This window comes from Drosophila mojavensis, unplaced genomic scaffold, assembly GCF_018153725.1.
Source record: "Drosophila mojavensis isolate 15081-1352.22 unplaced genomic scaffold, ASM1815372v1 contig_28, whole genome shotgun sequence".
In the NCBI taxonomy this organism is placed as follows: domain Eukaryota; kingdom Metazoa; phylum Arthropoda; class Insecta; order Diptera; family Drosophilidae; genus Drosophila; species Drosophila mojavensis.
Genome location: NW_025318825.1, coordinates 213,169 through 239,916, shown reverse-complemented (window position 1 = coordinate 239,916; position 26,748 = coordinate 213,169). Strand labels below are relative to the sequence as shown.

General features: G+C 41.4%; 1 long non-coding RNA gene across 1 annotated transcript; it reads left to right on the top strand.

Annotated features, from left to right (window-relative positions):
• Positions 1-10,202: 10,202 nt before the first annotated feature.
• LOC122757092 lies at positions 10,203-10,854 on the top strand. The gene is made up of 2 exons (XR_006357001.1): positions 10,203-10,246; positions 10,635-10,854. It is a non-coding gene; the product is annotated as an uncharacterized LOC122757092 (long non-coding RNA).
• The last annotated feature ends 15,894 nt before the right edge of the window (positions 10,855-26,748 follow it).

Sequence of the window (26,748 nt, the reverse complement as noted above, 5' to 3'; positions counted from 1 at the left end):
TTTGTTCAATTTGTTTCTCCAGCCTCTCGAACATGGCCTTGTTTTGTTCAAGTAGCTCTTCAAGGCTACTTGACTTGGCTTGCTCGTCCTTTAACTTCTGTTGCAGCCTAGCCAAGTGCCTTGCTGCTGGATTACGTCCATTGGATACAGTTGTTGTTGTTGTTGGACGTTTCTCTTTGTGGTTTATTGAGTATCGCTGTGTGTTAGTGGTGCGGTTGGTGGGCTTTGTGATTGGTGTTTGGGGTTGCTGTTGTTGGTGGTGTTGTCGCGTCTGTCTTTGTCGTTGTAGTTGTAGTTGTTGTTGTTGTTGTTGCTGGTTTTGCTGTTGGTGTTGCGGCAGTGGCTTTGTTGTTTTATACGATCCATGCACCACGCTGCTGTATGTCAGCTTGCGCTTTGTGCCTGGATTTATTGGCGTCTCTTTTGTGCGTTGCTGTTTTTGTCGCAATTGATGTTGCTGCTGTTGTAGCTTTGTTTGCTGCCGCTGCTCAATCTGTGGTCGATCTTGGCGCTGGTGTTGCTGTTGTTGTTGTTGTTGTTGTTGTTGCTGTTGCTGCAGCTCGTTTGTCGGTAAGTACCTTACAGCTAGTAGCCTATTTCGAGCCTCTTTGTATTTAGGGCAGCCTTTATAGCAACATACATGTGCACCTCCACAGTTGAAGCACTTTGCGGGTGCATCTCGTGCTTTGGTGCACTCAGTGGATGCATGAGAGCCGGCACATTTCATGCATCTGTATGGGCGTCGACAGTAGTTCTTAGTGTGCCCGAACGCCTGGCATCGATGGCACTGGGCCGGATCGATGGCCTTCGCCTGCCTCTCAACTAGCACCTGTTGATTGCTGATCGTATCGAGTTCACATATCTTGAGATGGCTGCCATCGGGCATTGGCTGCAGCTCAACCTCAAAGACGTTTAGTGGCATGCCGGTGAACCGATGCCTCATGGCACGTATGAAACGTACCACGAAGCCCAGCTCCGACAGCTTGACCCTCAGCCAGGCACAGGGTGTCGAGTGGTGTAGTTTTTTGATTACCACTCGATATCCTTTCTGATGGTGTGACTGGTGGGTGTACATCTGTGTGTGGCCATATCATCGCTGTAGATAGTGACGCCAGCACAACAACAATACAACTGACTGACATAGTGACGAAATGACTGAGTGACTGAGCCACTGAACAACAATACAACTGACTGACATAGTGACGAAATGAGAGAGTGACAGAGCCACTGAACAACAGGACGACTGACTGACAGAGCGACGAAATGACAGAGTGACGGAGCCACTGAACAACAGGATGACTGACTGACAGAGCGACGAAATGACCGAGTGACAGATTGACAAAGTGACAGAGTCACTGAACAACAGGACGACTGACTGACAGAGCGACGAAATGACAGAGTGACGGAGCCACTGAACAACAGGACGACTGACTGACAGAGCGACGAAAGGACAGAGTGACTGAGCCACTGAAAAACAATAAAACTGACTAAAAGAGCGACGAAATGACAGAGTGACAGAGCCACTGAAAAACAATAAAACTGACTAAAAGAGCGACGAAATGACAGAGTGACAGAGCCACTAAACAACAGGACGACTGACTGACAGAGCGACAAAATGACTGAGTGACAGAGCCACTGAACAACAATAAAACTGACTAAAAGAGCGACGAAATGACAGAGTGACAGAGCCACTAAACAACAGGACGACTGTTTGCAGGTAAGTGTATATTTTAAATTTTTGCTAGTTCTAATATTGTTATTAATTAGATGATTTTTAAAATTTTTCTCATTGCAGGTAAGCTAATTAACACTCTAGGGGCAGATAGAAGCGTCGTCAATCATCCTCGTCGAATTTTTGTCCGTTTTGCAGGTAAGTGTATATTTTAAATTGTTGCTAGTTTTTATATTGTTATTAATTAGATGATTTTTTTAATTTTTCTCATTGCAGGTAAGCTTCTTAACACTCTAGGGGCAGATAGAAGCGTCGTCAATCATCCTCGTCGAATTTTATGCCGTTTTGCAGGTAAGTGTATATTTTAAATTTTGCTAGTTTTAATATTGTTATTAATTAGATGATTTTTTAATTTTTCTCATTGCAGGAAAGTTTATTAACATCTCTAGGGGCAGATAGGAACGTCATTAGTCATCCTCGTTGAGTTTTTGGCCGTTTTGCAGGTAAGTGTATATTTTAAATTTTTGCTAGTTTTTATATTGTTATTAATTAGATGATTTTTTTAAATTGTTCTCATTGCAGGTAAGCTTATTAACATCTCTAGGGGCAGATAGAAGCGTCGTCAATCATCCTCGTCGAATTTTTGGCCGTTTTGCAGGTAAGTGTATATTTTAAATTTTGCTAGTTTTAATATTGTTATTAATTAGATGATTGTTGTAATTTTTCTCATTAACATCTCTAGGGGCAGATAGGAACGTCATTGGTCATCCTCGTCGAGTTTTTGGCTGTTTTGCAGGTAAGTGTATATTTTAAATTTTTGCTAGTTTTTATATTGTTATTAATTAGATGATTTTTTTAATTGTTCTCATTGCAGGTAAGCTTATTAACATCTCTAGGCGCAGATAGAAGCGTCGTCAATCATCTTCTTCGAATTTTTGGCCGTTTTGCAGGTAAGTGAATATTTTAAATTGTTGCTAGTTTTTATATTGTTATTAATTAGATGATTTTTTTAATTTTTCTCATTTCAGGTAAGCTTCTTAACACTCTAGGGGCAGATAGAAGCGTCGTCAATCATCCTCGTCGAATTTTATGCCGTTTTGCAGGTAAGTGTATATTTTAAATTGTTGCTAGTTTTTATATTGTTATTAATTAGATGATTTTCTTAATTTTTCTCATTGCAGGTAAGCTTCTTAACACTCTAGGGGCAGATAGAAGCGTCGTCAATCATCCTCGTCGAATTTTTGTCCGTTTTGCAGGTAAGTGTATATTTTAAATTGTTGCTAGTTTTTATATTGTTATTAATTAGATGATTTTTTTAATTTTTCTCATTGCAGGTAAGCTTCTTAACACTCTAGGGGCAGATAGAAGCGTCGTCAATCATCCTCGTCGAATTTTATGCCGTTTTGCAGGTAAGTGTATATTTTAAATTTTGCTAGTTTTAATATTGTTATTAATTAGATGATTTTTTTAATTTTTCTCATTGCAGGTAAGTTTATTAACATCTCTAGGGGCAGATAGGAACGTCATTGGTCATCCTCGTCGAGGGCCGTTTTGCAGGTAAGTGTATATTTTAAATTTTTGCTAGTTTTAATATTGTTATTAATTAGATGATTTTTTTAATTTTTCTCATTGCAGGTAAGCTTATTGGCATCACAAATGTTGGCCGTTTTGCAGGTAAGTGTATATTTTAAATTTTTGCTAGTTTTAATATTGTTATTAATTAGATGATTTTTTTAATTTTTCTCATTGCAGGTAAGCTTATTGGCATCACAAATGTTGATGTAAGCTACCTAGTACATTGCTACGCTCGTTGGCGTCATCGCTGAGACCGCCTCGCACTCGTCGCTGAGGTCCATCAGCTCTCGGAGGTCAACCTCTTCGCGCCTTGGAGTCCTCTGCTGCATTGGCTCACCTGCATTCATGACTTGTTTTTGTTTGTTTGAGTTCAATAAAGTAATAACTATAGTCATAATTTGTTCAATTTGTTTCTCCAGCCTCTCGAACATGGCCTTGTTTTGTTCAAGTAGCTCTTCAAGGCTACTTGACTTGGCTTGCTCGTCCTTTAACTTCTGTTGCAGCCTAGCCAAGTGCCTTGCTGCTGGATTACGTCCATTGGATACAGTTGTTGTTGTTGTTGGACGTTTCTCTTTGTGGTTTATTGAGTATCGCTGTGTGTTAGTGGTGCGGTTGGTGGGCTTTGTGATTGGTGTTTGGGGTTGCTGTTGTTGGTGGTGTTGTCGCGTCTGTCTTTGTCGTTGTAGTTGTAGTTGTTGTTGTTGTTGTTGCTGGTTTTGCTGTTGGTGTTGCGGCAGTGGCTTTGTTGTTTTATACGATCCATGCACCACGCTGCTGTATGTCAGCTTGCGCTTTGTGCCTGGATTTATTGGCGTCTCTTTTGTGCGTTGCTGTTTTTGTCGCAATTGATGTTGCTGCTGTTGTAGCTTTGTTTGCTGCCGCTGCTCAATCTGTGGTCGATCTTGGCGCTGGTGTTGCTGTTGTTGTTGTTGTTGTTGTTGCTGTTGCTGCAGCTCGTTTGTCGGTAAGTACCTTACAGCTAGTAGCCTATTTCGAGCCTCTTTGTATTTAGGGCAGCCTTTATAGCAACATACATGTGCACCTCCACAGTTGAAGCACTTTGCGGGTGCATCTCGTGCTTTGGTGCACTCAGTGGATGCATGAGAGCCGGCACATTTCATGCATCTGTATGGGCGTCGACAGTAGTTCTTAGTGTGCCCGAACGCCTGGCATCGATGGCACTGGGCCGGATCGATGGCCTTCGCCTGCCTCTCAACTAGCACCTGTTGATTGCTGATCGTATCGAGTTCACATATCCTGAGATGGCTGCCATCGGGCATTGGCTGCAGCTCAACCTCAAAGACGTTTAGTGGCATGCCGGTGAACCGATGCCTCATGGCACGTATGAAACGTACCACGAAGCCCAGCTCCGACAGCTTGACCCTCAGCCAGGCACAGGGTGTCGAGTGGTGTAGTTTTTTGATTACCACTCGATATCCTTTCTGATGGTGTGACTGGTGGGTGTACATCTGTACGTTCTCAGCAGTCAGGAAATCTACAATGGCTCTGTGTGTGGCCATATCATCGCTGTAGATAGTGACGCCAGCACAACAACAATACAACTGACTGACATAGTGACGAAATGACTGAGTGACTGAGCCACTGAACAACAATACAACTGACTGACATAGTGACGAAATGAGAGAGTGACGGAGCCACTGAACAACAGGACGACTGACTGACAGAGCGACGAAAGGACAGAGTGACTGAGCCACTGGAAAACAATAAAACTGACTAAAAGAGCGACGAAATGACAGAGTGACAGAGCCACTGAAAAACAATAAAACTGACTAAAAGAGCGACGAAATGACAGAGTGACAGAGCCACTAAACAACAGGACGACTGACTGACAGAGCGACAAAATGACTGAGTGACAGAGCCACTGAACAACAATAAAACTGACTAAAAGAGCGACGAAATGACAGAGTGACAGAGCCACTAAACAACAGGACGACTGTTTGCAGGTAAGTGTATATTTTAAATTTTTGCTAGTTCTAATATTGTTATTAATTAGATGATTTTTTAAATTTTTCTCATTGCAGGTAAGCTAATTAACACTCTAGGGGCAGATAGAAGCGTCGTCAATCATCCTCGTCGAATTTTATGCCGTTTTGAAGGTAAGTGTATATTTTAAATTTTGCTAGTTTTTATATTGTTATTAATTAGATGATATTTTTAATTTTTCTCATTGCAGGTAAGCTTATGAACATCTCTAGGGGCAGATAGAAGCGTCGTCAATCATCCTCGTCGAATTTTATGCCGTTTTGCAGGTAAGTGTATATTTTAAATTTTGCTAGTTTTAATATTGTTATTAATTAGATGATTTTTTTAATTTTTCTCATTGCAGGAAAGTTTATTAACATCTCTAGGGGCAGATAGGAACGTCATTGGTCATCCTCGTTGAGTTTTTGGCCGTTTTGCAGGTAAGTGTATATTTTAAATTTTTGCTAGTTTTTATATTGTTATTAATTAGATGATTGTTTTAATTTTTCTTCTTAACACTCTAGGGGCAGATAGAAGCGTCGTCAATCATCCTCGTCGAATTTTATGCCGTTTTGCAGGTAAGTGTATATTTTAAATTTTTGCTAGTTTTAATATTGTTCTTAATTAGATGATTTTTTAAAATTTTTCTCATTGCAGGTAAGCTTATTAACATCTCTAGGGGCAGATAGAAGCGTCGTCAATCATCCTCGTCGAATTTTTGGCCGTTTTGCAGGTAAGTGTATATTTTAAATTTTTGCTAGTTTTAATATTGTTATTAATTAGATGATTGTTTTAATTTTTCTCATTAACATCTCTAGGGGCAGATAGGAACGTCATTGGTCATCCTCGTCGAGTTTTTGGCCGTTTTGCAGGTAAGTGTATATTTTAAATTTTTGCTAGTTTTTATATTGTTATTAATTAGATGATTTTTTTAATTGTTCTCATTGCAGGTAAGCTTATTAACATCTCTAGGCGCAGATAGAAGCGTCGTCAATCATCTTCGTCGAATTTTTTGCCGTTTTGCAGGTAAGTGTATATTTTAAATTGTTGCTAGTTTTTATATTGTTATTAATTAGATGATTTTTTTAATTTTTCTCATTTCAGGTAAGCTTCTTAACACTCTAGGGGCAGATAGAAGCGTCGTCAATCATCCTCGTCGAATTTTATGCCGTTTTGCAGGTAAGTGTATATTTTAAATTTTGCTAGCTCTAATATTGTTATTAATTAGATAATTTTTTTAATTTTTCTCATTGCAGGAAAGTTTATTAACATCTCTAGGGGCAGATAGGAACGTCATTGGTCATCCTCGTCGAATTTTTGGCCGTTTTGCAGGTAAGTGTATATTTGACATTTTTGCTAGTTTTAATATTGTTATTAATTAGATGACTGTTTTAATTTTTCTCATTAACATCTCTAGGGGCAGATAGGAACGTCATTGGTCATCCTCGTCGAGTTTTTGGCCGTTTTGCAGGTAAGTGTATATTTTAAATTTTTGCTAGTTATACTCATTCACGAAAGTGAATCAGTATATTGGCTTTGTGCAATATCCGTCTTGCTGTCCGTCCGTCTGTCCGTCTGTCCGTCCGTCCGTCTGTCCGTCTGTCCGTATGAACGCAATCTATTTCGGCGCTATTGAAGCTAGAGACTTGATATTTGGAACACATACTCGTGTATATCTCCGATTTATAAAGTGTTAAAATTTTCCCGATCCGCCCACTAGGGGCGTGGCAAATCGGAAAATGCATTTTCCGATATACCAGAAATCATGTTTGTTGAAGAGCTAGAAAGCTGAAATTTGGTATGTAGGTCCGCGTTGACCACCCAAGATCACGAGCTATGGCGGATATATCTACGCCCATTGGGGGCGTGGCAAATCGGATAAAACTGTATCTCCTAAAGTTGTTAGCCTAGAATGCTGAAATTTTGCACGTCAGCTAATGGTATGATTCTATAAAGTCTGAAGATAAATTATAAGTCTACGCCCATTGAGGGCGTGGCAAATCGGACCTGAAGATATAGTGATTTTTTAAATTCTCCTATATTTTGGACACTATTGATGGCAGAGACCTGAAATTTTGTATATATACTCGGACTGATCACCCAAGACCAAAAAGTTTTGTCGGATATATGTCCGCCCACAGGGGGCATGGCAAACCGCAAAAGTTTATATCTCCTAAAGTATAATAGCTAGAAGCTTCAAATTTAGATAGTTGAGTTACTGGTAGCCTCCTCTATCGATTCCCCAAAAATAATTTTTACGCCTCTTTAGGGGCGTGGCATATCGAAAAATACCCTGTAATTTTCACATTTTTTTAGGGTAAGCATTCAAACTTTGCAGTTAGGGTAACGTTATCTCTTTCTAAAAACTGAGGTGTCTACGCCCAGTTGGGGCGTGGCAAATCGGAAAAACCTGTATATTCTACAGTATTAGAACGAAACTTAACTACTAAATTGTTGATGGGATGTGAATGAGTATTCCGCAGTCGGTAACGCCCGACTGCAACGTTCTTACTTGTTTTTATATTGTTATTAATTAGATGATTTTTTGTAATTTTTCTCATTGCAGGTAAGCTTATTAACATCTCTAGGCGCAGATAGAAGCGTCGTCAATCATCTTCATCGAATTTTTTGCCGTTTTGCAGGTAAGTGTATATTTTAAATTTTTGCTAGTTTTTATATTGTTATTAATTAGATGATATTTTTAATTTTTCTCTTTGCAGGTAAGCTTATGAACATCTCTAGGGGCAGATAGAAGCGTCGTCAATCATCCCCGTCGAATTTTTGGCCGTTTTGCATGTAAGTGTATATATTACATTTTTGCTAGTTTTAATATTGTTATTAATTAGATGATTTTTTTAATTTTTCTCATTAACATCTCTAGGGGCAGATAGGAACGTCATTGGTCATCCTCGTCGAGTTTTTGGCCGTTTTGCAGGTAAGTGTATATTTTAAATTTTTGCTAGTTTTTATATTGTTATTAATTAGATGATTTTTTGTAATTTTTCTCATTGCAGGTAAGCTTATTAACATCTCTAGGCGCAGATAGAAGCGTCGTCAATCATCTTCGTCGAATTTTTTGCCGTTTTGCAGGTAAGTGTATATTTTAAATATTTGCTAGTTTTTATATTGTTATTAATTAGATGATATTTTTAATTTTTCTCATTGCAGGTAAGCTTATGAACATCTCTAGGGGCAGATAGAAGCGTCGTCAATCATCCCCGTCGAATTTTTTGCCGTTTTGCAGGTAAGTGTATATTACATTTTTGCTAGTTTTAATATTGTTATTAATTAGATGATTTTTTTAATTTTTCTCATTGCAGGTAAGTTTATTAACATCTCTAGGGGCAGATTGGTCATCCTCGTCGAGTTTTTGGCCGTTTTGCAGGTAAGTGTATATTTTAAATTTGTGCTAGTTTTAATATTGTTATTAATTAGATGATTGTTTTAATTTTTCTCATTAACATCTCTAGGGGCAGATAGGAACGTCATTGGTCATCCTCGTCGAGTTTTTGGCCGTTTTGCAGGTAAGTGTATATTTTAAATTGTTGCTAGTTTTTATATTGTTATTAATTAGATGATTTTTTTAATTTTTCTCATTTCAGGTAAGCTTCTTAACACTCTAGGGGCAGATAGAAGCGTCGTCAATCATCCTCGTCGAATTTTATGCCGTTTTGCAGGTAAGTGTATATTTTAAATTTTGCTAGCTCTAATATTGTTATTAATTAGATGATTTTTTTAATTTTTCTCATTGCAGGAAAGTTTATTAACATCTCTAGGGGCAGATAGGAACGTCATTGGTCATCCTCGTCGAATTTTTGGCCGTTTTGCAGGTAAGTGTATATTTGACATTTTTGCTAGTTTTAATATTGTTATTAATTAGATGACTGTTTTAATTTTTCTCATTAACATCTCTAGGGGCAGATAGGAACGTCATTGGTCATCCTCGTCGAGTTTTTGGCCGTTTTGCAGGTAAGTGTATATTTTAAATTTTTGCTAGTTTTTATATTGTTATTAATTAGATGATTTTTTTAATTGTTCTCATTGCAGGTAAGCTTATTAACATCTCTAGGCGCAGATAGAAGCGTCGTCAATCATCTTCGTCGAATTTTTTGCCGTTTTGCAGGTAAGTGTATATTTTAAATTGTTGCTAGTTTTTATATTGTTATTAATTAGATGATTTTTTTAATTTTTCTCATTTCAGGTAAGCTTCTTAACACTCTAGGGGCAGATAGAAGCGTCGTCAATCATCCTCGTCGAATTTTATGCCGTTTTGCAGGTAAGTGTATATTTTAAATTTTGCTAGCTCTAATATTGTTATTAATTAGATGATTTTTTTAATTTTTCTCATTGCAGGAAAGTTTATTAACATCTCTAGGGGCAGATAGGAACGTCATTGGTCATCCTCGTCGAATTTTTGGCCGTTTTGCAGGTAAGTGTATATTTGACATTTTTGCTAGTTTTAATATTGTTATTAATTAGATGACTGTTTTAATTTTTCTCATTAACATCTCTAGGGGCAGATAGGAACGTCATTGGTCATCCTCGTCGAGTTTTTGGCCGTTTTGCAGGTAAGTGTATATTTTAAATTTTTGCTAGTTTTTATATTGTTATTAATTAGATGATTTTTTGTAATTTTTCTCATTGCAGGTAAGCTTATTAACATCTCTAGGCGCAGATAGAAGCGTCGTCAATCATCTTCATCGAATTTTTTGCCGTTTTGCAGGTAAGTGTATATTTTAAATTTTTGCTAGTTTTTATATTGTTATTAATTAGATGATATTTTTAATTTTTCTCATTGCAGGTAAGCTTATGAACATCTCTAGGGGCAGATAGAAGCGTCGTCAATCATCCCCGTCGAATTTTTTGCCGTTTTGCATGTAAGTGTATATATTACATTTTTGCTAGTTTTAATATTGTTATTAATTAGATGATTTTTTTAATTTTTCTCATTAACATCTCTAGGGGCAGATAGGAACGTCATTGGTCATCCTCGTCGAGTTTTTGGCCGTTTTGCAGGTAAGTGTATATTTTAAATTTTTGCTAGTTTTTATATTGTTATTAATTAGATGATTTTTTTTAATTTTTCTCATTGCAGGTAAGCTTATTAACATCTCTAGGCGCAGATAGAAGCGTCGTCAATCATCTTCGTCGAATTTTTGGCCGTTTTGCAGGTAAGTGTATATTTTAAATTTTTGCTAGTTTTTATATTGTTATTAATTAGATGATATTTTTAATTTTTCTCATTGCAGGTAAGCTTATGAACATCTCTAGGGGCAGATAGAAGCGTCGTCAATCATCCCCGTCGAATTTTTTGCCGTTTTGCAGGTAAGTGTATATTTTAAATTTTTGCTAGTTTTAATATTGTTATTAATTAGATGATTTTTTTTAATTTTTCTCATTGCAGGTAAGCTTATTGGCATCACAAATGTTGATGTAAGCTACCTAGTACATTGCTACGCTCGTTGGCGTCATCGCTGAGACCGCCTCGCACTCGTCGCTGAGGTCCATCAGCTCTCGGAGGTCAACCTCTTCGCGCCTTGGAGTCCTCTGCTGCATTGGCTCACCTGCATTCATGACTTGTTTTTGTTTGTTTGAGTTCAATAAAGTAATAACTATAGTCATAATTTGTTCAATTTGTTTCTCCAGCCTCTCGAACATGGCCTTGTTTTGTTCAAGTAGCTCTTCAAGGCTACTTGACTTGGCTTGCTCGTCCTTTAACTTCTGTTGCAGCCTAGCCAAGTGCCTTGCTGCTGGATTACGTCCATTGGATACAGTTGTTGTTGTTGTTGGGCGTTTCTCTTTGTGGTTTATTGAGTATCGCTGTGTGTTAGTGGTGCGGTTGGTGGGCTTTGTGATTGGTGTTTGGGGTTGCTGTTGTTGGTGGTGTTGTCGCGTCTGTCTTTGTCGTTGTAGTTGTAGTTGTTGTTGTTGTTGTTGTTGCTGGTTTTGCTGTTGGTGTTGCGGCAGTGGCTTTGTTGTTTTATACGATCCATGCACCACGCTGCTGTATGTCAGCTTGCGCTTTGTGCCTGGATTTATTGGCGTCTCTTTTGTGCGATGCTGTTTTTGTCGCAATTGATGTTGCTGCTGTTGTAGCTTTGGTTGCTGACGCTGCTCAATCTGTGGTCGATCTTGGCGCTGGTGTTGCTGTTGTTGTTGTTGTTGTTGTTGTTGTTGTTGCTGTTGCTGCAGCTCGTTTGTCGGTAAGTACCTTACAGCTAGTAGCCTATTTCGAGCCTCTTTGTATTTAGGGCAGCCTTTATTGCAACATACATGTGCACCTCCACAGTTGAAGCACTTTGCGGGTGCATCTCGTGCTTTGGTGCACTCAGTGGATGCATGAGAGCCGGCACATTTCATGCATCTGTATGGGCGTCGACAGTAGTTCTTAGTGTGCCCGAACGCCTGGCATCGATGGCACTGGGCCGGATCGATGGCCTTCGCCTGCCTTTCAACTAGCACCTGTTGATTGCTGATCGTATCGAGTTCACATATCTTGAGATGGCTGCCATCGGGCATTGGCTGCAGCTCAACCTCAAAGACGTTTAGTGGCATGCCGGTGAACCGATGCCTCACGATGGCACGTATGAAACGTACCACGAAGCCCAGCTCCGACAGCTTGACCCTCAGCCAGGCACAGGGTGTCGAGTGGTGTAGTTTTTTGATTACCACTCGATATCCTTTCTGATGGTGTGACTGATGGGTGTACATCTGTACGTTCTCAGCAGTCAGGAAATCTACAATGGCTCTGTGTGTGGCCATATCATCGCTGTAGATAGTGACGCCAGCACAACAACAATACAACTGACTGACATAGTGACGAAATGACTGAGTGACTGAGCCACTGAACAACAATACAACTGACTGACATAGTGACGAAATGAGAGAGTGACAGAGCCACTGAACAACAGGACGACTGACTGACAGAGCGACGAAATGACAGAGTGACGGAGCCAGAACAACAGGAGACGACGACAGAGCGACGAAATGACCGAGTGACAGATTGACAAAGTGACAGAGTCACGAACAACAGGACGACGACGACAGAGCGACGAAATGACAGAGTGACGGACCACTGAACAACAGGACGACGACTGACAGAGCGACGAAAGGACAGAGTGACTGAGCCACTGAAAAACAATAAAACGACTAAAGAGCGACGAAATAACAGAGTGACAGAGCCACTGAAAAACAATAAAACTGACTAAAAGAGCGACGAAATGACAGAGTGACAGAGCCACTAAACAACAGGACGACTGACTGACAGAGCGACAAAATGACAGTGACAGAGCCACTGAACAACAATAAAACGACTAAAAGAGCGACGAAATGACAGAGTGACAGAGCCACTAAACAACAGGACGACTGACTGACAGAACCACAAAATGACTGAGTGACAGAGCCACTAAGCAACAATACAACACTGACAGAGCCACTGAACAACAGTACAACTGACTGACAGAGCGACAAAATGACAGAGTGACAGAGCCACTAAACAACAGGATGACTGACTGACAGAGCGACGAAATGACAGAGTGACAGAGCCACTGAAAAACAATAAAACTGACTAAAAGAGCGACGAAATGACAGAGTGACAGAACCACTAAACAACAGGATGACTGACTGACAGAGCGACGTAATGACAGAGTGTACAACAGGACGACTGACTGACAGTGCGACAAAATGACAAAATGACAGAGTCACTGAACAACAGTACAACTGACTGACAGAGCGATGAAATGACAGAGCCACTGAACAACAGGACGACTGAATGACAGAGCGACGAAATGACAGAGTGACTGAGCAACTGAATCATTTGTCAGTTATATTTCAGTAAAACTAAGCTAGAAAGCAGCAGCAGAGAGTCTTCCCAGTGGTCAACTAAAGCTCAAATGCAACGGGCTCCAAATTTGAGTGCGATCTTTAATTTGAGTCTCAGTCGCCCTATATAAAGGGCAGCAGCTGCAGCATTTCTTCAGTCGTCCAGCCACGGTGGGTATCAGCAGATCATGCTGTCCAGTGAAGTGAAGTGAAGTGTATAACGGATCGACTGACCGACAGAAGTGATTGAGCAACAGATCGACAAAACGACAATGCCACTGAAGAACAGTACAACTGAATGACAGAGCGACAACATGACAGAGCGACGAAATGACAGAGTGACAGAGTGACAGAGCCACTGAACAACAGTACAACTAACTGACAGAGCGACGAAATGACAGAGTGACTGAGTCACTGAACAACAGTATAACTGACTGACAGAACGTCGAAATGACAGAGTGACAGAGCCACTGAACAACAGGATGACTGACTGACAGAGCGACGAAATGACAGAGTGACTGAGCCACTGAATCATTTGTCAGAAGCTAGAAAGCAGCAGCAGAGAGTATTCCCAGTGGTCAACTAAAGCTCAAATGCAACGGGCTCCAAATTTGAGTGCGATCTTTAATTTGAGTCTCAGTCGCCCTATATAAAGGGCAGCAGCTGCAGCATTTCTTCAGTCGTCCAGGCACGGTGGGGATCAGCAGATCATGCAGTCCAGTGTTCTCGTGTTCTCCTCCGGCACACATGAGCGCAATTATATATAGTTTAAGTATTAGCTATTGCACAGAGTGCTTTTCGCGGCGCGCGCCCACCGGCAGCGAGGCGGACAGAACGGCAAGTCTGCGCACTCGAACAGTCAGCAGTGGAGTATGCGCCAGCCAATTGCCTGCCGTGAAGCGGCAGTTACAAATTCTCTCTTTCAGAATTCTCTTTTACTTAATTCAAGTCATTACTTTCACGAAGCAACATATTTGAATTTAAATTACTGCATTTATCGCACTTTGATATCGATGTTGCTTGGCCCGATAACATATCGGATGCCCTAGTTGCTTTGTGTTTTGTGCTGCTTACGTTTGTCGTTTGTCGGTAAGTACCTTACAGCTAGTGGCCTATTTCGAGCCTCTTTGTATTTAGGGCAGCCTTTATAGCAGCATACATGTGCACCTCCACAGTTGAAGCACTTTGCGAGTGCATCTCGTGCTTTGGTGCACTCAGTGGATGCATGAGAGCCGGCACATTTCATGCATCTGTATGGACGTCGACAGTAGGCGTCTCAGAGTTCACATATCTTGAGATGGCTGCCATCGGGTATTGGTTGCAGCTCAACCTCAAAGACGTTTAGTGGCATGCCGGTGAACCGATGCCTCATTGCACGTATGAAACGTACCACGAAGCCCAGCTCCGACAGCTTGACCCTCAGCCAGGCACAGGGTGTCGAGTGGTGTAGTTTTTTGATTACCACTCGTCTCCTTTCTGATGGTGTGACTGGTGGGTGTACATCTGTACGTTCTCAGCAGTCAGGAAATCTACAATGGCTCTGTGTGTGGCCATATCATCGCTGTAGATAGTGACGCCAGCACAACAACAATACAACTGACTGACATAGTGACGAAATGACTGAGTGACTGAGCCACTGAACAACAATACAACTGACTGACATAGTGACGAAATGAGAGAGTGACAGAGCCACTGAACAACAGGACGACTGACTGACAGAGCGACGAAATGACCGAGTGACAGATTGACAAAGTGACAGAGTCACTGAACAACAGGACGACTGACTGACAGAGCGACGAAATGACAGAGTGACTGAGCCACTGAAAAACAATAAAACTGACTAAAAGAGCGACGAAATGACAGAGTGACAGAGCCACTGAAAAACAATAAAACTGACTAAAAGAGCGACGAAATGACAGAGTGACAGAGCCACTAAACAACAGGACGACTGACTGACAGAGCGACAAAATGACTGAGTGACAGAGCCACTGAACAACAATAAAACTGACTGACAGAGCCACTGAACAACAGTACAACTGACTGACAGAGCGACAAAATGACAGAGTGACAGAGCCACTGAAAAACAATAAAACTGACTAAAAGAGCGACGAAATGACAGAGTGACAGAGCCACTAAACAACAGGACGACTGACTGACATAGTGACGAAATGACTGAGTGACTGAGCCACTGAACAACAATACAACTGACTGACATAGTGACGAAATGAGAGAGTGACAGAGCCACTAAACAACAGGACGACTGACTGACAGAGCGACAAAATGACTGAGTGACAGAGCCACTAAACAACAGGACGACTGACTGACAGAGCGACAAAATGACTGAGTGACAGAGCCACTGAACAACAATAAAACTGACTGACAGAGCCACTGAACAACAATACAACTGACTGACATAGTGACGAAATGAGAGAGTGACAGAGCCACTAAACAACAGGACGACTGACTGACAGAGCGACAAAATGACTGAGTGACAGAGCCACTGAACAACAATAAAACTGACTGACAGAGCCACTGAACAACAGTACAACTGACTGACAGAGCGACGAAATGACAGAGTGACGGAGCCACTGAACAACAGGACGACTGACTGACAGAGCGACGAAAGGACAGAGTGACTGAGCCACTGAAAAACAATAAAACTGACTAAAAGAGCGACGAAATGACAGAGTGACAGAGCCACTGAAAAACAATAAAACTGACTAAAAGAGCGACGAAATGACAGAGTGACTGAGTCACTGAACAACAGTACAACTGACTGACAGAGCGACGAAATGACAGAGTGACAGAGCCACTGAACAACAGGATGACTGACTGACAGAGCGACGAAATGACAGAGTGACTGAGCCACTGAATCATTTGTCAGAAGCTAGAAAGCAGCAGCAGAGAGTATTCCCAGTGGTCAACTCAAGCTCAAATGCAACGGGCTCCAAATTTGAGTGCGATCTTGAATTTGAGTCTCAGTCGCCCTATATAAAGGGCAGCAGCTGCAGCATTTCTTCAGTCGTCCAGGCACGGTGGGGATCAGCAGATCATGCAGTCCAGTGTTCTCGTGTTCTCCTCCGGCACACATGAGCGCAATTATATATAGTTTAAGTATTAGCTATTGCACAGAGTGCTTTTCGCGGCGCGCGCCCACCGGCAGCGAGGCGGACAGAACGGCAAGTCTGCGCACTCGAACAGTCAGCAGTGGAGTATGCGCCAGCCAATTGCCTGCCGTGAAGCGGCAGTTACAAATTCTCTCTTTCAGAATTCTCTTATACTTAATTCAAGTCATTACTTTCACGAAGCAACATATTTGAAATTAAATTACTGCATTTATCGCACTTCGATATCGATAACTTTGATATCGATAACATATCGGATGCCCTAGTTGCTTTGTGTTTTGTGCTGCTTACGTTATGCTAATTTGCCTACAGTTTTCTAGTATTTTTTTTCAGCATTTTTAGTGTATTGACCTATCCGACAATGGTCACACGCAGGCGCCATGCAGAAGTGTGATATGTGAAATCAAGAGACTACGAAACAAGACAAAACTGCAAGACTTAACGGCTAACATAAATACAATTTACATAGATTATTTACTAATTCTCTCTCTTTTTTTCTTTTCTTTTCAGGTAATCGCTGGAATCCATGAGGGTCCAATTGGCATGGGGCATCGGGCTGCAGTTCTCATCTGCTGATCGTCGTCAAGTGTAGTGTTGGAGAGGGGGGACGAACAGCCAGTCCAGCTGTCTGACCCCCTCCCGTCTGTGGCGACGACCAGTTGTTGCAGTGGGCATGGGTGGGTACAGCATATGCATTAGCTTGCATACGCATAACTATTCTCACAATTATACATATCAAGAATCAAGTATGTACATTTGTGTGAATTGCAGTGAAGAAGAAATAGAAATATTTCATTAGTGGTGCAATAATAAAATAATATTATTTTGCTTTGTTTTTGTTTGTTTGTTTTTGCAATAATAAAATGAAATTATATATATATATATTTTTTTTTTTTCTTATTTTTATATTTTTCTTTTTTGCTTTATTTATTTTTTTCCTTTTTATATTTTTTGCTTTTTTTTTCAATATTATTGATTTGCTGTTTTTATTTTTATTTATTTTTTTTCTCATTTTTGATTTTTCTTGTTTCAGGGTCGTTAATTGGTAGTCTTCTGTGGATGCTTGGCCGTTTTGAAGATAAGTGCATTTTGTGTTTTTTTCTGTTTTGTTGTTTGTTGTTTGTTGTTTAAATTTGTTAATTTGTGAGTTCTTTTGCAGGTAAGTTATTGTTATTAATTAGATGATTTTTAAAAATTTTCTCATTGCAGGTAAGCTTATTAACACTCTAGGGGCAGATAGAAGCGTCGTCAATCATTCTCGTCGAATTTTTGTCCGTTTTGCAGGTAAGTGTATATTTTAAATTTTTGCTAGTTCTAATATTGTTATTAATTAGATGATTTTTTTAATTTTTCTCATTGCAGGAAAGTTTATTAACATCTCTAGGGGCAGATAGGAACGTCATTGGTCATCCTCGTCGAGTTTTTGGCCGTTTTGCAGGTAAGTGTATATTTTAAATTTTTGCTAGTTTTAATAATGTTATTAATTAGATGATTTTTTTAATTTTTTTCATTGCAGGTAAGCTTACTAACATCTCTAGGGGCAGATAGAAGCGTAGTCAATCATCCTCGTCGAATTTTTGGCCGCTTTGCAGGTAAGTGTATATTTTACATTTTTGCTAGTTTTAATATTGTCATTAATTAGATGATTTTTTTAATTTTTTCTCATTGCAGGTAAGTTTATTAACATCTCTAGGGGCAGATAGGAACGTCATTGGTCATCCTCGTCGAGTTTTTGGCCGTTTTGCAGGTAAGTGTATATTTTAAATTTTTGCTAGTTTTTATATTGTTATTAATTAGATGATTTTTTTAATTTTTTCTCATTGCAGGAAAGTTTATTAACATCTCTAGGGGCAGATAGGAACGCCATTGGTCATACTCGTCGAGTTTTTGGCCGTTTTGCAGGTAAGTGTATATTTTAAAATGTTGCTAGTTTTTATATTGTTATTAATAAGATGACATTTTTTAATTTTTCTCATTGCAGGTAAGCTTCTTAACACTCTAGGGGCAGATAGAAGCGTCGTCAATCATCTTCGTCGAATTTTTGGCCGTTTTGCAGGTAAGTGTATATTTTAAATTTTTGCTAGTTTTAATATTGTTATTAATTAGATGATTTTTTTAATTTTTCTCATTGCAGGTAAGTTTATTAACATCTCTAGGGGCAGATAGGAACGTCATTGGTCATCCTCGTCGAGTTTTTGGCCGTTTTGCAAGTAAGTGTATATTTTAAATTTTTGCTAGTTTTTATATTTTTATTAATTAGATGATTTTTTTTTAATTTTTCTCATTGCAGGTAAGCTTATTAACATCTCTAGGCGCAGATAGAAGCGTCGTCAATCATCTTCGTCGAATTTTTTGCCGTTTTGCAAGTAAGTGTATATTTTAAATTTTTGCTAGTTTTTATATTGTTATTAATTAGATGATTTTTTTAATTTTTCTCATTGCAGGTAAGCTTATTAACATCTCTAGGGGCAGATAGAAGCGTCGTCAATCATCCTCGTCGAATTTTTGGCCGTTTTGCAGGTAAGTGTATATTTTAAATTTTTGCTAGTTTTAATATTGTCATTAATTAGATGATTTTTTTAATTTTTCTCATTGCAGGTAAGTTTATTAACATCTCTAGGGGCAGATAGGAACGTCATTGGTCATCCTCGTCGAGTTTTTGGCCGTTTTGCAGGTAAGTGTATATTTTAAATTTTTGCTAGTTTTTATATTGTTATTAATTAGATGATTTTTTTAATTTTTTTCATTGCAGGTAAGCTTACTAACATCTCTAGGGGCAGATAGAAGCGTCGTCAATCATCCTCGTCGAATTCTTGGCCTTTTTGCAGGTAAGTGTATATTTTAAATTTTTGCTAGTTTTAATATTGTTATTAATTAGATGATTTTTTTAATTTTTTCTCATTGCAGGTAAGCTTATTGGCATCACAAATGTTGATGTAAGCTACCTAGTACATTGCTACGCTCGTTGGCGTAGTTTTACTAGTAGTTGTGGAGCTGGTACGCCAGCTTGATGACGTCATCGCTGAGACCGCCTCGCACTCGTCGCTGAGGTCCATCAGCTCTCGGAGGTCAACCTCTTCGCGCCTTGGAGTCCTCTGCTGCATTGGCTCACCTGCATCCATGACTTGTTTTTGTTTGTTTGACTTCAATAAAGTAATAACTATAGTCATAATTTGTTCAATTTGTTTCTCCAGCCTCTCGAACATGGCCTTGTTTTGTTCAAGTAGCTCTTCTTCTACTTGACTTGGCTTGCTCGTCCTTTAGCTTCTGTTCTAGCCTAGCCAAGTGCCTTGCTGCTGGATTACGTCCATTGGATACGGTTGTTGTTGTTGTTGGGCGTTTCTCTTTGTGGTTTATTGAGTATCGCTGTGTGTTAGTGGTGCGGTTGGTGGGCTTTGTGATTGGTGTTTGGGGTTGCTGTTGTTGGTGGTGTCGTCGCGTCTGTCTTTGTCGTTGTAGTTGTAGTTGTTGTTGTTGTTGTTGCTGGTTTTGCTGTTGGTGTTGCGGCAGTGGCTTTGTTGTTTTATACGATCCATGCACCACGCTGCTATATGTCAGCTTGCGCTTTGTGCCTGAATTTATTGGTGTCTCTTTTGTGCGTTGCTGTTTTTGTCGCAATTGATGTTGCTGCTGTTGTAGCTTTGGTTGCTGCTGTTGTTGTTGCCGCTGCTCAGTCTGTGGTCGATCTTGGCGCTGTTGTTGGTGTTGCTGTTGTTGTTGATGTTGTTGTTGTTGCTGTTGCTGCAGCTCGTTTGTCGGTAAGTACCTTACAGCTAGTAGCCTATTTCGAGCCTCTTTGTATTTAGGGCAGCCTTTATAGCAGCATACATGTGCACCTCCACAGTTGAAGCACTTTGCGGGTGCATCTCGTGCTTTGGTGCACTCAGTGGATGCATGAGAGCCGGCACATTTCATGCATCTGTATGGGCGTCGACAGTAGTTCTTAGTGTGCCCGAACGCCTGGCATCGATGGCACTGGGCCGGATCGATGGCCTTCGCCTGCCTCTCAACTAGCACCTGTTGATTGCTGATCGTATCGAGTTCACATATCTTGAGATGGCTGCCATCGGGCATTGGCTGCAGCTCAACCTCAAAGACGTTTAGTGGCATGCCGGTGAACCGATGCCTCATGGCACGTATGAAACGTACCACGAAGCCCAGCTCCGACAGCTTGACCCTCAGCCAGGCACAGGGTGTCGAGTGGTGTAGTTTTTTGATTACCACTCGATATCCTTTCTGATGGTGTGACTGGTGGGTGTACATCTGTACGTTCTCAGCAGTCAGGAAATCTACAATGGCTCTGTGTGTGGCCATATCATCGCTGTAGATAGTGACGCCAGCACAACAACAATACAACTGACTGACATAGTGACGAAATGACTGAATGACTGAGCCACTAAACAACAATACAACTGACTGACATAGTGACGAAATGAGAGAGTGACAGAGCCACTGAACAACAGGACGACTGACTGACAGAGCGACGAAATGACAGAGTGACGGAGCCACTGAACAACAGGATGACTGACTGACAGAGCGACGAAATGACCGAGTGACAGATTGACAGAGTGACAGAGTCACTGAACAACAGGACGACTGACTGACAGAGCGACGAAATGACAGAGGAACTGAGCCACTGAACAACAGGACGTCTGACTGACATAGTGACTAAATGACAGAGTGACTGAGCCACTGAAAAACAGGACGACTGACTGACAGAGCGACGAAATGACAGAGTGACGGAGCCACTGAACAACAGGATGACTGACTGACAGAGCGACGAAATGACCGAGTGACAGATTGACAAAGTGACAGAGTCACTGAACAACAGGACGACTGACTGACAGAGCGACGAAATGACAGAGTGACAGAGCCACTGAACAACAGGACGACTGACTGACAGAGCGACGAAAGGACAGAGTGACTGAGCCACTGAAAAACAATAACACTGACTAAAAGAGCGACGAAATGACAGAGTGACAGAGCCACTGAAAAACAATAAAACTGACTAAAAGAGCGACGAAATGACAGAGTGACAGAGCCACTGAAAAACAATAAAACTGACTAAAAGAGCGACGAAATGACAGAGTGACAGAGCCACTAAACAACAGGACGACTGACTGACAGAGCGACAAAATGACTGAGTGACAGAGCCACTGAACAACAGGACGACTGACTGACAGAGCGACGAAATGACAGAGTGACGGAGCCACTGAACAACAGGATGACTGACTGACAGAGCGACGAAATGACCGAGTGACAGAGTCACTGAACAACAGGACGACTGACTGACAGAGCGACGAAATGACAGAGGGACTGAGCCACTGAACAACAGGACGTCTGAGTGACATAGTGACTAAATGAGAGAGTGACAGAGCCACTGAACAACAATACAACTGACTGACATAGTGACAAAATGAGAGAGTGACAGAGCCACTGAACAACAGGACGACTGACTGACAGAGCGACGAAATGACAGAGTGACGGAGCCACTGAACAACAGGATGACTGAATGACAGAGCGACGAAATGACCGAGTGACAGATTGACAGAGTGACAGAGTCACTGAACAACAGGACGACTGACTGACAGAGCGACGAAATGACAGAGGGACTGAGCCACTGAACAACAGGACGTCTGACTGACATAGTGACTAAAGGACAGAGTGACTGAGCCACTGAAAAACAATAAAACTGACTAAAAGAGCGACGAAATGACAGAGTGACAGAGCCACTGAAAGACAATAAAACTGACTAAAAGAGCGACGAAATGACAGAGTGACAGAGCCACTAAACAACAGGACGACTGACTGACAGAACCACAAAATGACTGAGTGATAGAGCCACTAAGCAACAATACAACTGACTGACAGAGCCACTGAACAACAGTACAACTGACTGACAGAGCGACAAAATGACAGAGTGACAGAGCCACTAAACAACAGGATGACTGACTGACAGAGCGACGAAATGACAGAGTGACAGAGCCACTGAAAAACAATAAAACTGACTAAAAGAGCGACGAAATGACAGAGTGACAGAACCACTAAACAACAAGATGACTGACTGACAGAGCGACGTAATGACAGAGTGACAGAGCCACTGTACAACAGGACGACTGACTGACAGTGCGACAAAATGACAAAATGACAGAGTCACTGAACAACAGTACAACTGACTGACAGAGCGATGAAATGACAGAGCCACTGAACAACAGGACGACTGAATGACAGAGCGACGAAATGACAGAGTGACTGAGCAACTGAATCATTTGTCAGTTATATTTCAGTAAAACTAAGCTAGAAAGCAGCTGCAGAGAGTCTTCCCAGTGGTCAACTAAAGCTCAAATGCAGCGGGCTCCAAATTTGAGTGCGATCTTTAATTTGAGTCTCAGTCGCCCTATATAAAGGGCAGCAGCTGCAGCATTTCTTCAGTCGTCCAGGCACGGTGGGGATCAGCAGATCATGCAGTCCAGTGAAGTGAAGTGAAGTGTATAACGGATCGACTGACCGACAGAAGTGATTGAGCAACAGATCGACAAAACGACAGTGCCACTGAAGAACAGTGCAACTGATTGACAGAGCGACAACATGACAGAGCGACGAAATGACAGAGTGACAGAGTGACAGAGTGACAGAGTGACAGAGTGACAGAGCCACTGAACAACAGTACAACTAACTCACAGAGCGACGAAATGACAGAGTGACTGAGTCACTGAACAACAGTACAACTGTCTGACAGAGCGTCGAAATGACAGAGTGACAGAGCCACTGAACAACAGGATGAGTGACTGACAGAGCGACGAAATGACAGAGTGACTGAGCCACTGAATCATTTGTCAGAAGCTAGAAAGCAGCAGCAGAGAGTCTTCCCAGTGGTCAACTAAAGCTCAAATGCAACGAGCTCAAAATTTGAGTGCGATCTTGAATTTGAGTCTCAGTCGCCCTATATAAAGGGCAGCAGCTGCAGCATTTCTTCAGTCGTCCAGGCACGGTGGGGATCAGCAGATCATGCAGTCCAGTGTTCTCGTGTTCTCCTCCGGCACACATGAGCGCAATTATATATAGTTTAAGTATTAGCTATTGCACAGAGTGCTTTTCGCGGCGCGCGCCCACCGGCAGCGAGGCGGACAGAACGGCAAGTCTGCGCACTCGAACAGTCAGCAGTGGAGTATGCGCCAGCCAATTGCCTGCCGTGAAGCGGCAGTTACAAATTCTCTCTTTCAGAATTCTCTTATACTTAATTCAAGGCATTTCACGAAACAACATATCTGAATTTAAATTACTGCATTTATCGCACTTTGATATCGATGTTGCTTGGCCCGATAACATATCGGATGCCCTAGTTGCTTTGTGTTTTGTTCTGCTTACGTTATGCTAATTTGCCTACAGTTTTTATTTATTTATTTACATTTTTTAGCGTATTGACCTATCCGACAATGGTCACACGCAGGCGCCATGCAGAAGTGTGATATGTGAAATCAAAAGACTACGAAACAAGACAAAACTGCAAGACTTAACGGCTAACATAAATACAATTTACATAGATTATTTACTAATTCTCTCTCTTTTTTTCTTCTCTTTTCAGGTAATCGCTGGAATCCATGAGGGTCCAATTGGGATGGGGCATCGGGCTGCAGTTCTCATCTGCTGATCGTCGTCAAGTGTAGTGTTGGAGAGGGGGGAAGAACAGCCAGTCCAGCTGTCTGACCCCCTCCCGTCTGTGGCGCCGACCAGTTGTTGCAGTGGGCATGGGTGAGTACAGCATATGCATTAGCTTGCATACGCATAACTATTCTCACAATTATACATATCAAGAATCAAGTATGTACATTTGTGTGAATTGCAGTGAAGAAGAAATAGAAATATTTCATTAGTGGTGCAATAATAAGTTTTTATATTGTTATTAATTAGATGATTTTTTTAATTTTTCTCATTGCAGGTAAGCTTATTAACACTCTAGGGGCAGATAGAAGCGTCGTCAATCATCATCGTCGAATTTTATGCCGTTTTGCAGGTAAGTGTATATTTTAAATTTTTGCTAGTTCTAATATTGTTATTAATTAGATGATTTTTTTAATTTTTCTCATTGCAGGTAAGTTTATTAACATCTCTAGGGGCAGATAGGAACGCCATTGATCATCCTCGTCGAGTTTTTGGCCGTTTTGCAGGTAAGTGTATATTTTAAATTTTTGCTAGTTTTTATATTGTTATTAATTAGATGATTTTTTTTTAATTTTTCTCATTGCAGGTAAGCTTATTAACATCTCTAGGGGCAGATAGAAGCGTCGTCAATCATCCTCGTCGAATTTTTGGCCGTTTTGCAGGTAAGTGTATATTTTAAATTTTTGCTAGTGTTTTATATTGTTATTAATTAGATGATTTTTTTAATTTTTCTCATTGCAGGTAAGCTTATTAACATCTCTAGGGGCAGATAGAAGCGTCGTCAATCATCCTCGTCGAATTTTTGGCCGTTTTGAAAGTAAGTGTATATTTTAAATTTTTGCTAGTTTTTATATTGTTATTAATTATATGATTTTTGTTTGTTTGCTGTTGTAGCTTTGGTTGCTGCTGTTGTTGTTGCCGCTGCTCAGTCTGTGGTCGATCTTGGCGCTGTTGTTGGTGTTGCTATTGTTGTTGTTGCTTTTGCTGCAGCTCGTTTGTCGGTAAGTACCTTACAGCTAGTAGCCTATTTCGAGCCTCTTTGTATTTAGGGCAGCCTTTATAGCAGCATACATGTGCACCTCCACAGTTGAAGCACTCTGCGGGTGCATCTCGTGCTTTGGTGCACTCAGTGGATGCATGAGAGCCGGCACATTTCATGCATCTGTATGGGCGTCGACAGTAGTTCTTAGTGTGCCCGAACGCCTGGCATCGATGGCACTGGGCCGGATCGATGGCCTTCGCCTGCCTCTCAACTAGCACCTGTTGATTGCTGATCGTATCGAGTTCACATATCTTGAGATGGCTGCCATCGGGCATTGGCTGCAGCTCAACCTCAAAGACGTTTAGTGGCATGCCGGTGAACCGATGTCTCATGACACGTATGAAACGTACCGCGAAGCCCAGCTCCGACAGCTTGACTCTCAGCCAGTCACAGGGTGTCGAGTGGTGTAGTTTTGTGCTAGTGTGGCGGTGCTAGTGGTGAAACCGCCAACTGCTGGATGGCTGTGTAGTTTGTTGATTAGTGGCAGTATGTCGTCAATTTGGGGCAAGAATATTGCCGGTATTCTTGCCTTAGTTGGCTGTTGTTGTTGTTGTTGTTGCTGCTGGTGTTGCTGTTGTTGTTGTTGTTGTTGCTGCTTGTGTTGTTGTTGCTTGGGAGCAGAGGCAGTTGTGTGGGCATGCATTTGTTGCTGCATTTGATTGCCAGTTTTTTGAGGCAGCCCGAAAGGCTGCAATACTTTTTCGTTTTGATTGACACTCGACACCGAGCAACAAATCGACAAAACGACAATGCTACTGACAGAGCGACAACATGACAGAGCGACGAAATGACAGAGTGACAGAGCCACTGAAGAACAGTACAACTGACTAAAAGACCGACGAAATGACAGAGTGACAGAGCCACTGATCAACAATACAACTGACTGACATAGTGACGAAATGACAGAGTGACTGAGTCACTGAACAACAGTACAACTGACTGACAGAGCGACGAAATGACAGAGTGACAGAGCCACTGAACAACAGGATGACTGACTGACAGAGCGACGAAATGACAGAGTGACAGAGCCTCTGAACAACAGGATGACTAACTGACAGAGCGACGAAATGACCAAGTGACAGATTGACAGAGTCACTGAACAACAATACAACTGACTGACATAGTGACGAAATGACAGAGTGACTGAGTCACTGAACAACAGTACAACTGACTGACAGAGCGACGAAATGACAGAGTGACAGAGCCACTGAACAACAGGATGACTGACTGACAGAGCGACGAAATGACAGAGTGACAGAGCCTCTGAACAACAGGATGACTAACTGACAGAGCGACGAAATGACCAAGTGACAGATTGACAGAGTCACTGAACAACAGGACGACTGACTGACAGAGCGACGAAATGACACAGTGACAGAGCCACTGAACAACAATACAACTGACTGACATAGTGACGAAATGACTGAGTGACTGAGCCACTGAACAACAATACAACTGACTGACATAGTGACGAAATGAAAGAGTGACAGAGCCACTGAACAACAGGACGACTGACTGACAGAGCGAAGAAATGACAGAGGGACAGAGCCACTGAACAACAATACAACTGACTGACATAGTGACGAAATGACAGAGTGACTGAGTCACTGAACAACAGTACAACTGACTGACAGAGCGACGAAATGACAGAGTGACAGAGCCACTGAACAACAGGATGACTGACTGACAGAGCGACGAAATGACAGAGTGACAGATCCACTAAATATCAGGACGACTGACTGACAGAGCGACGAAATGACAGAGTGACTGAGCCACTGAATCATTTGTCAGAAGCTAGAAAGCAGCAGCAGAGAGTCTTCCCAGTGGTCAACTAAAGCTCAAATGCAACGGGCTCAAAATTTGAGTGC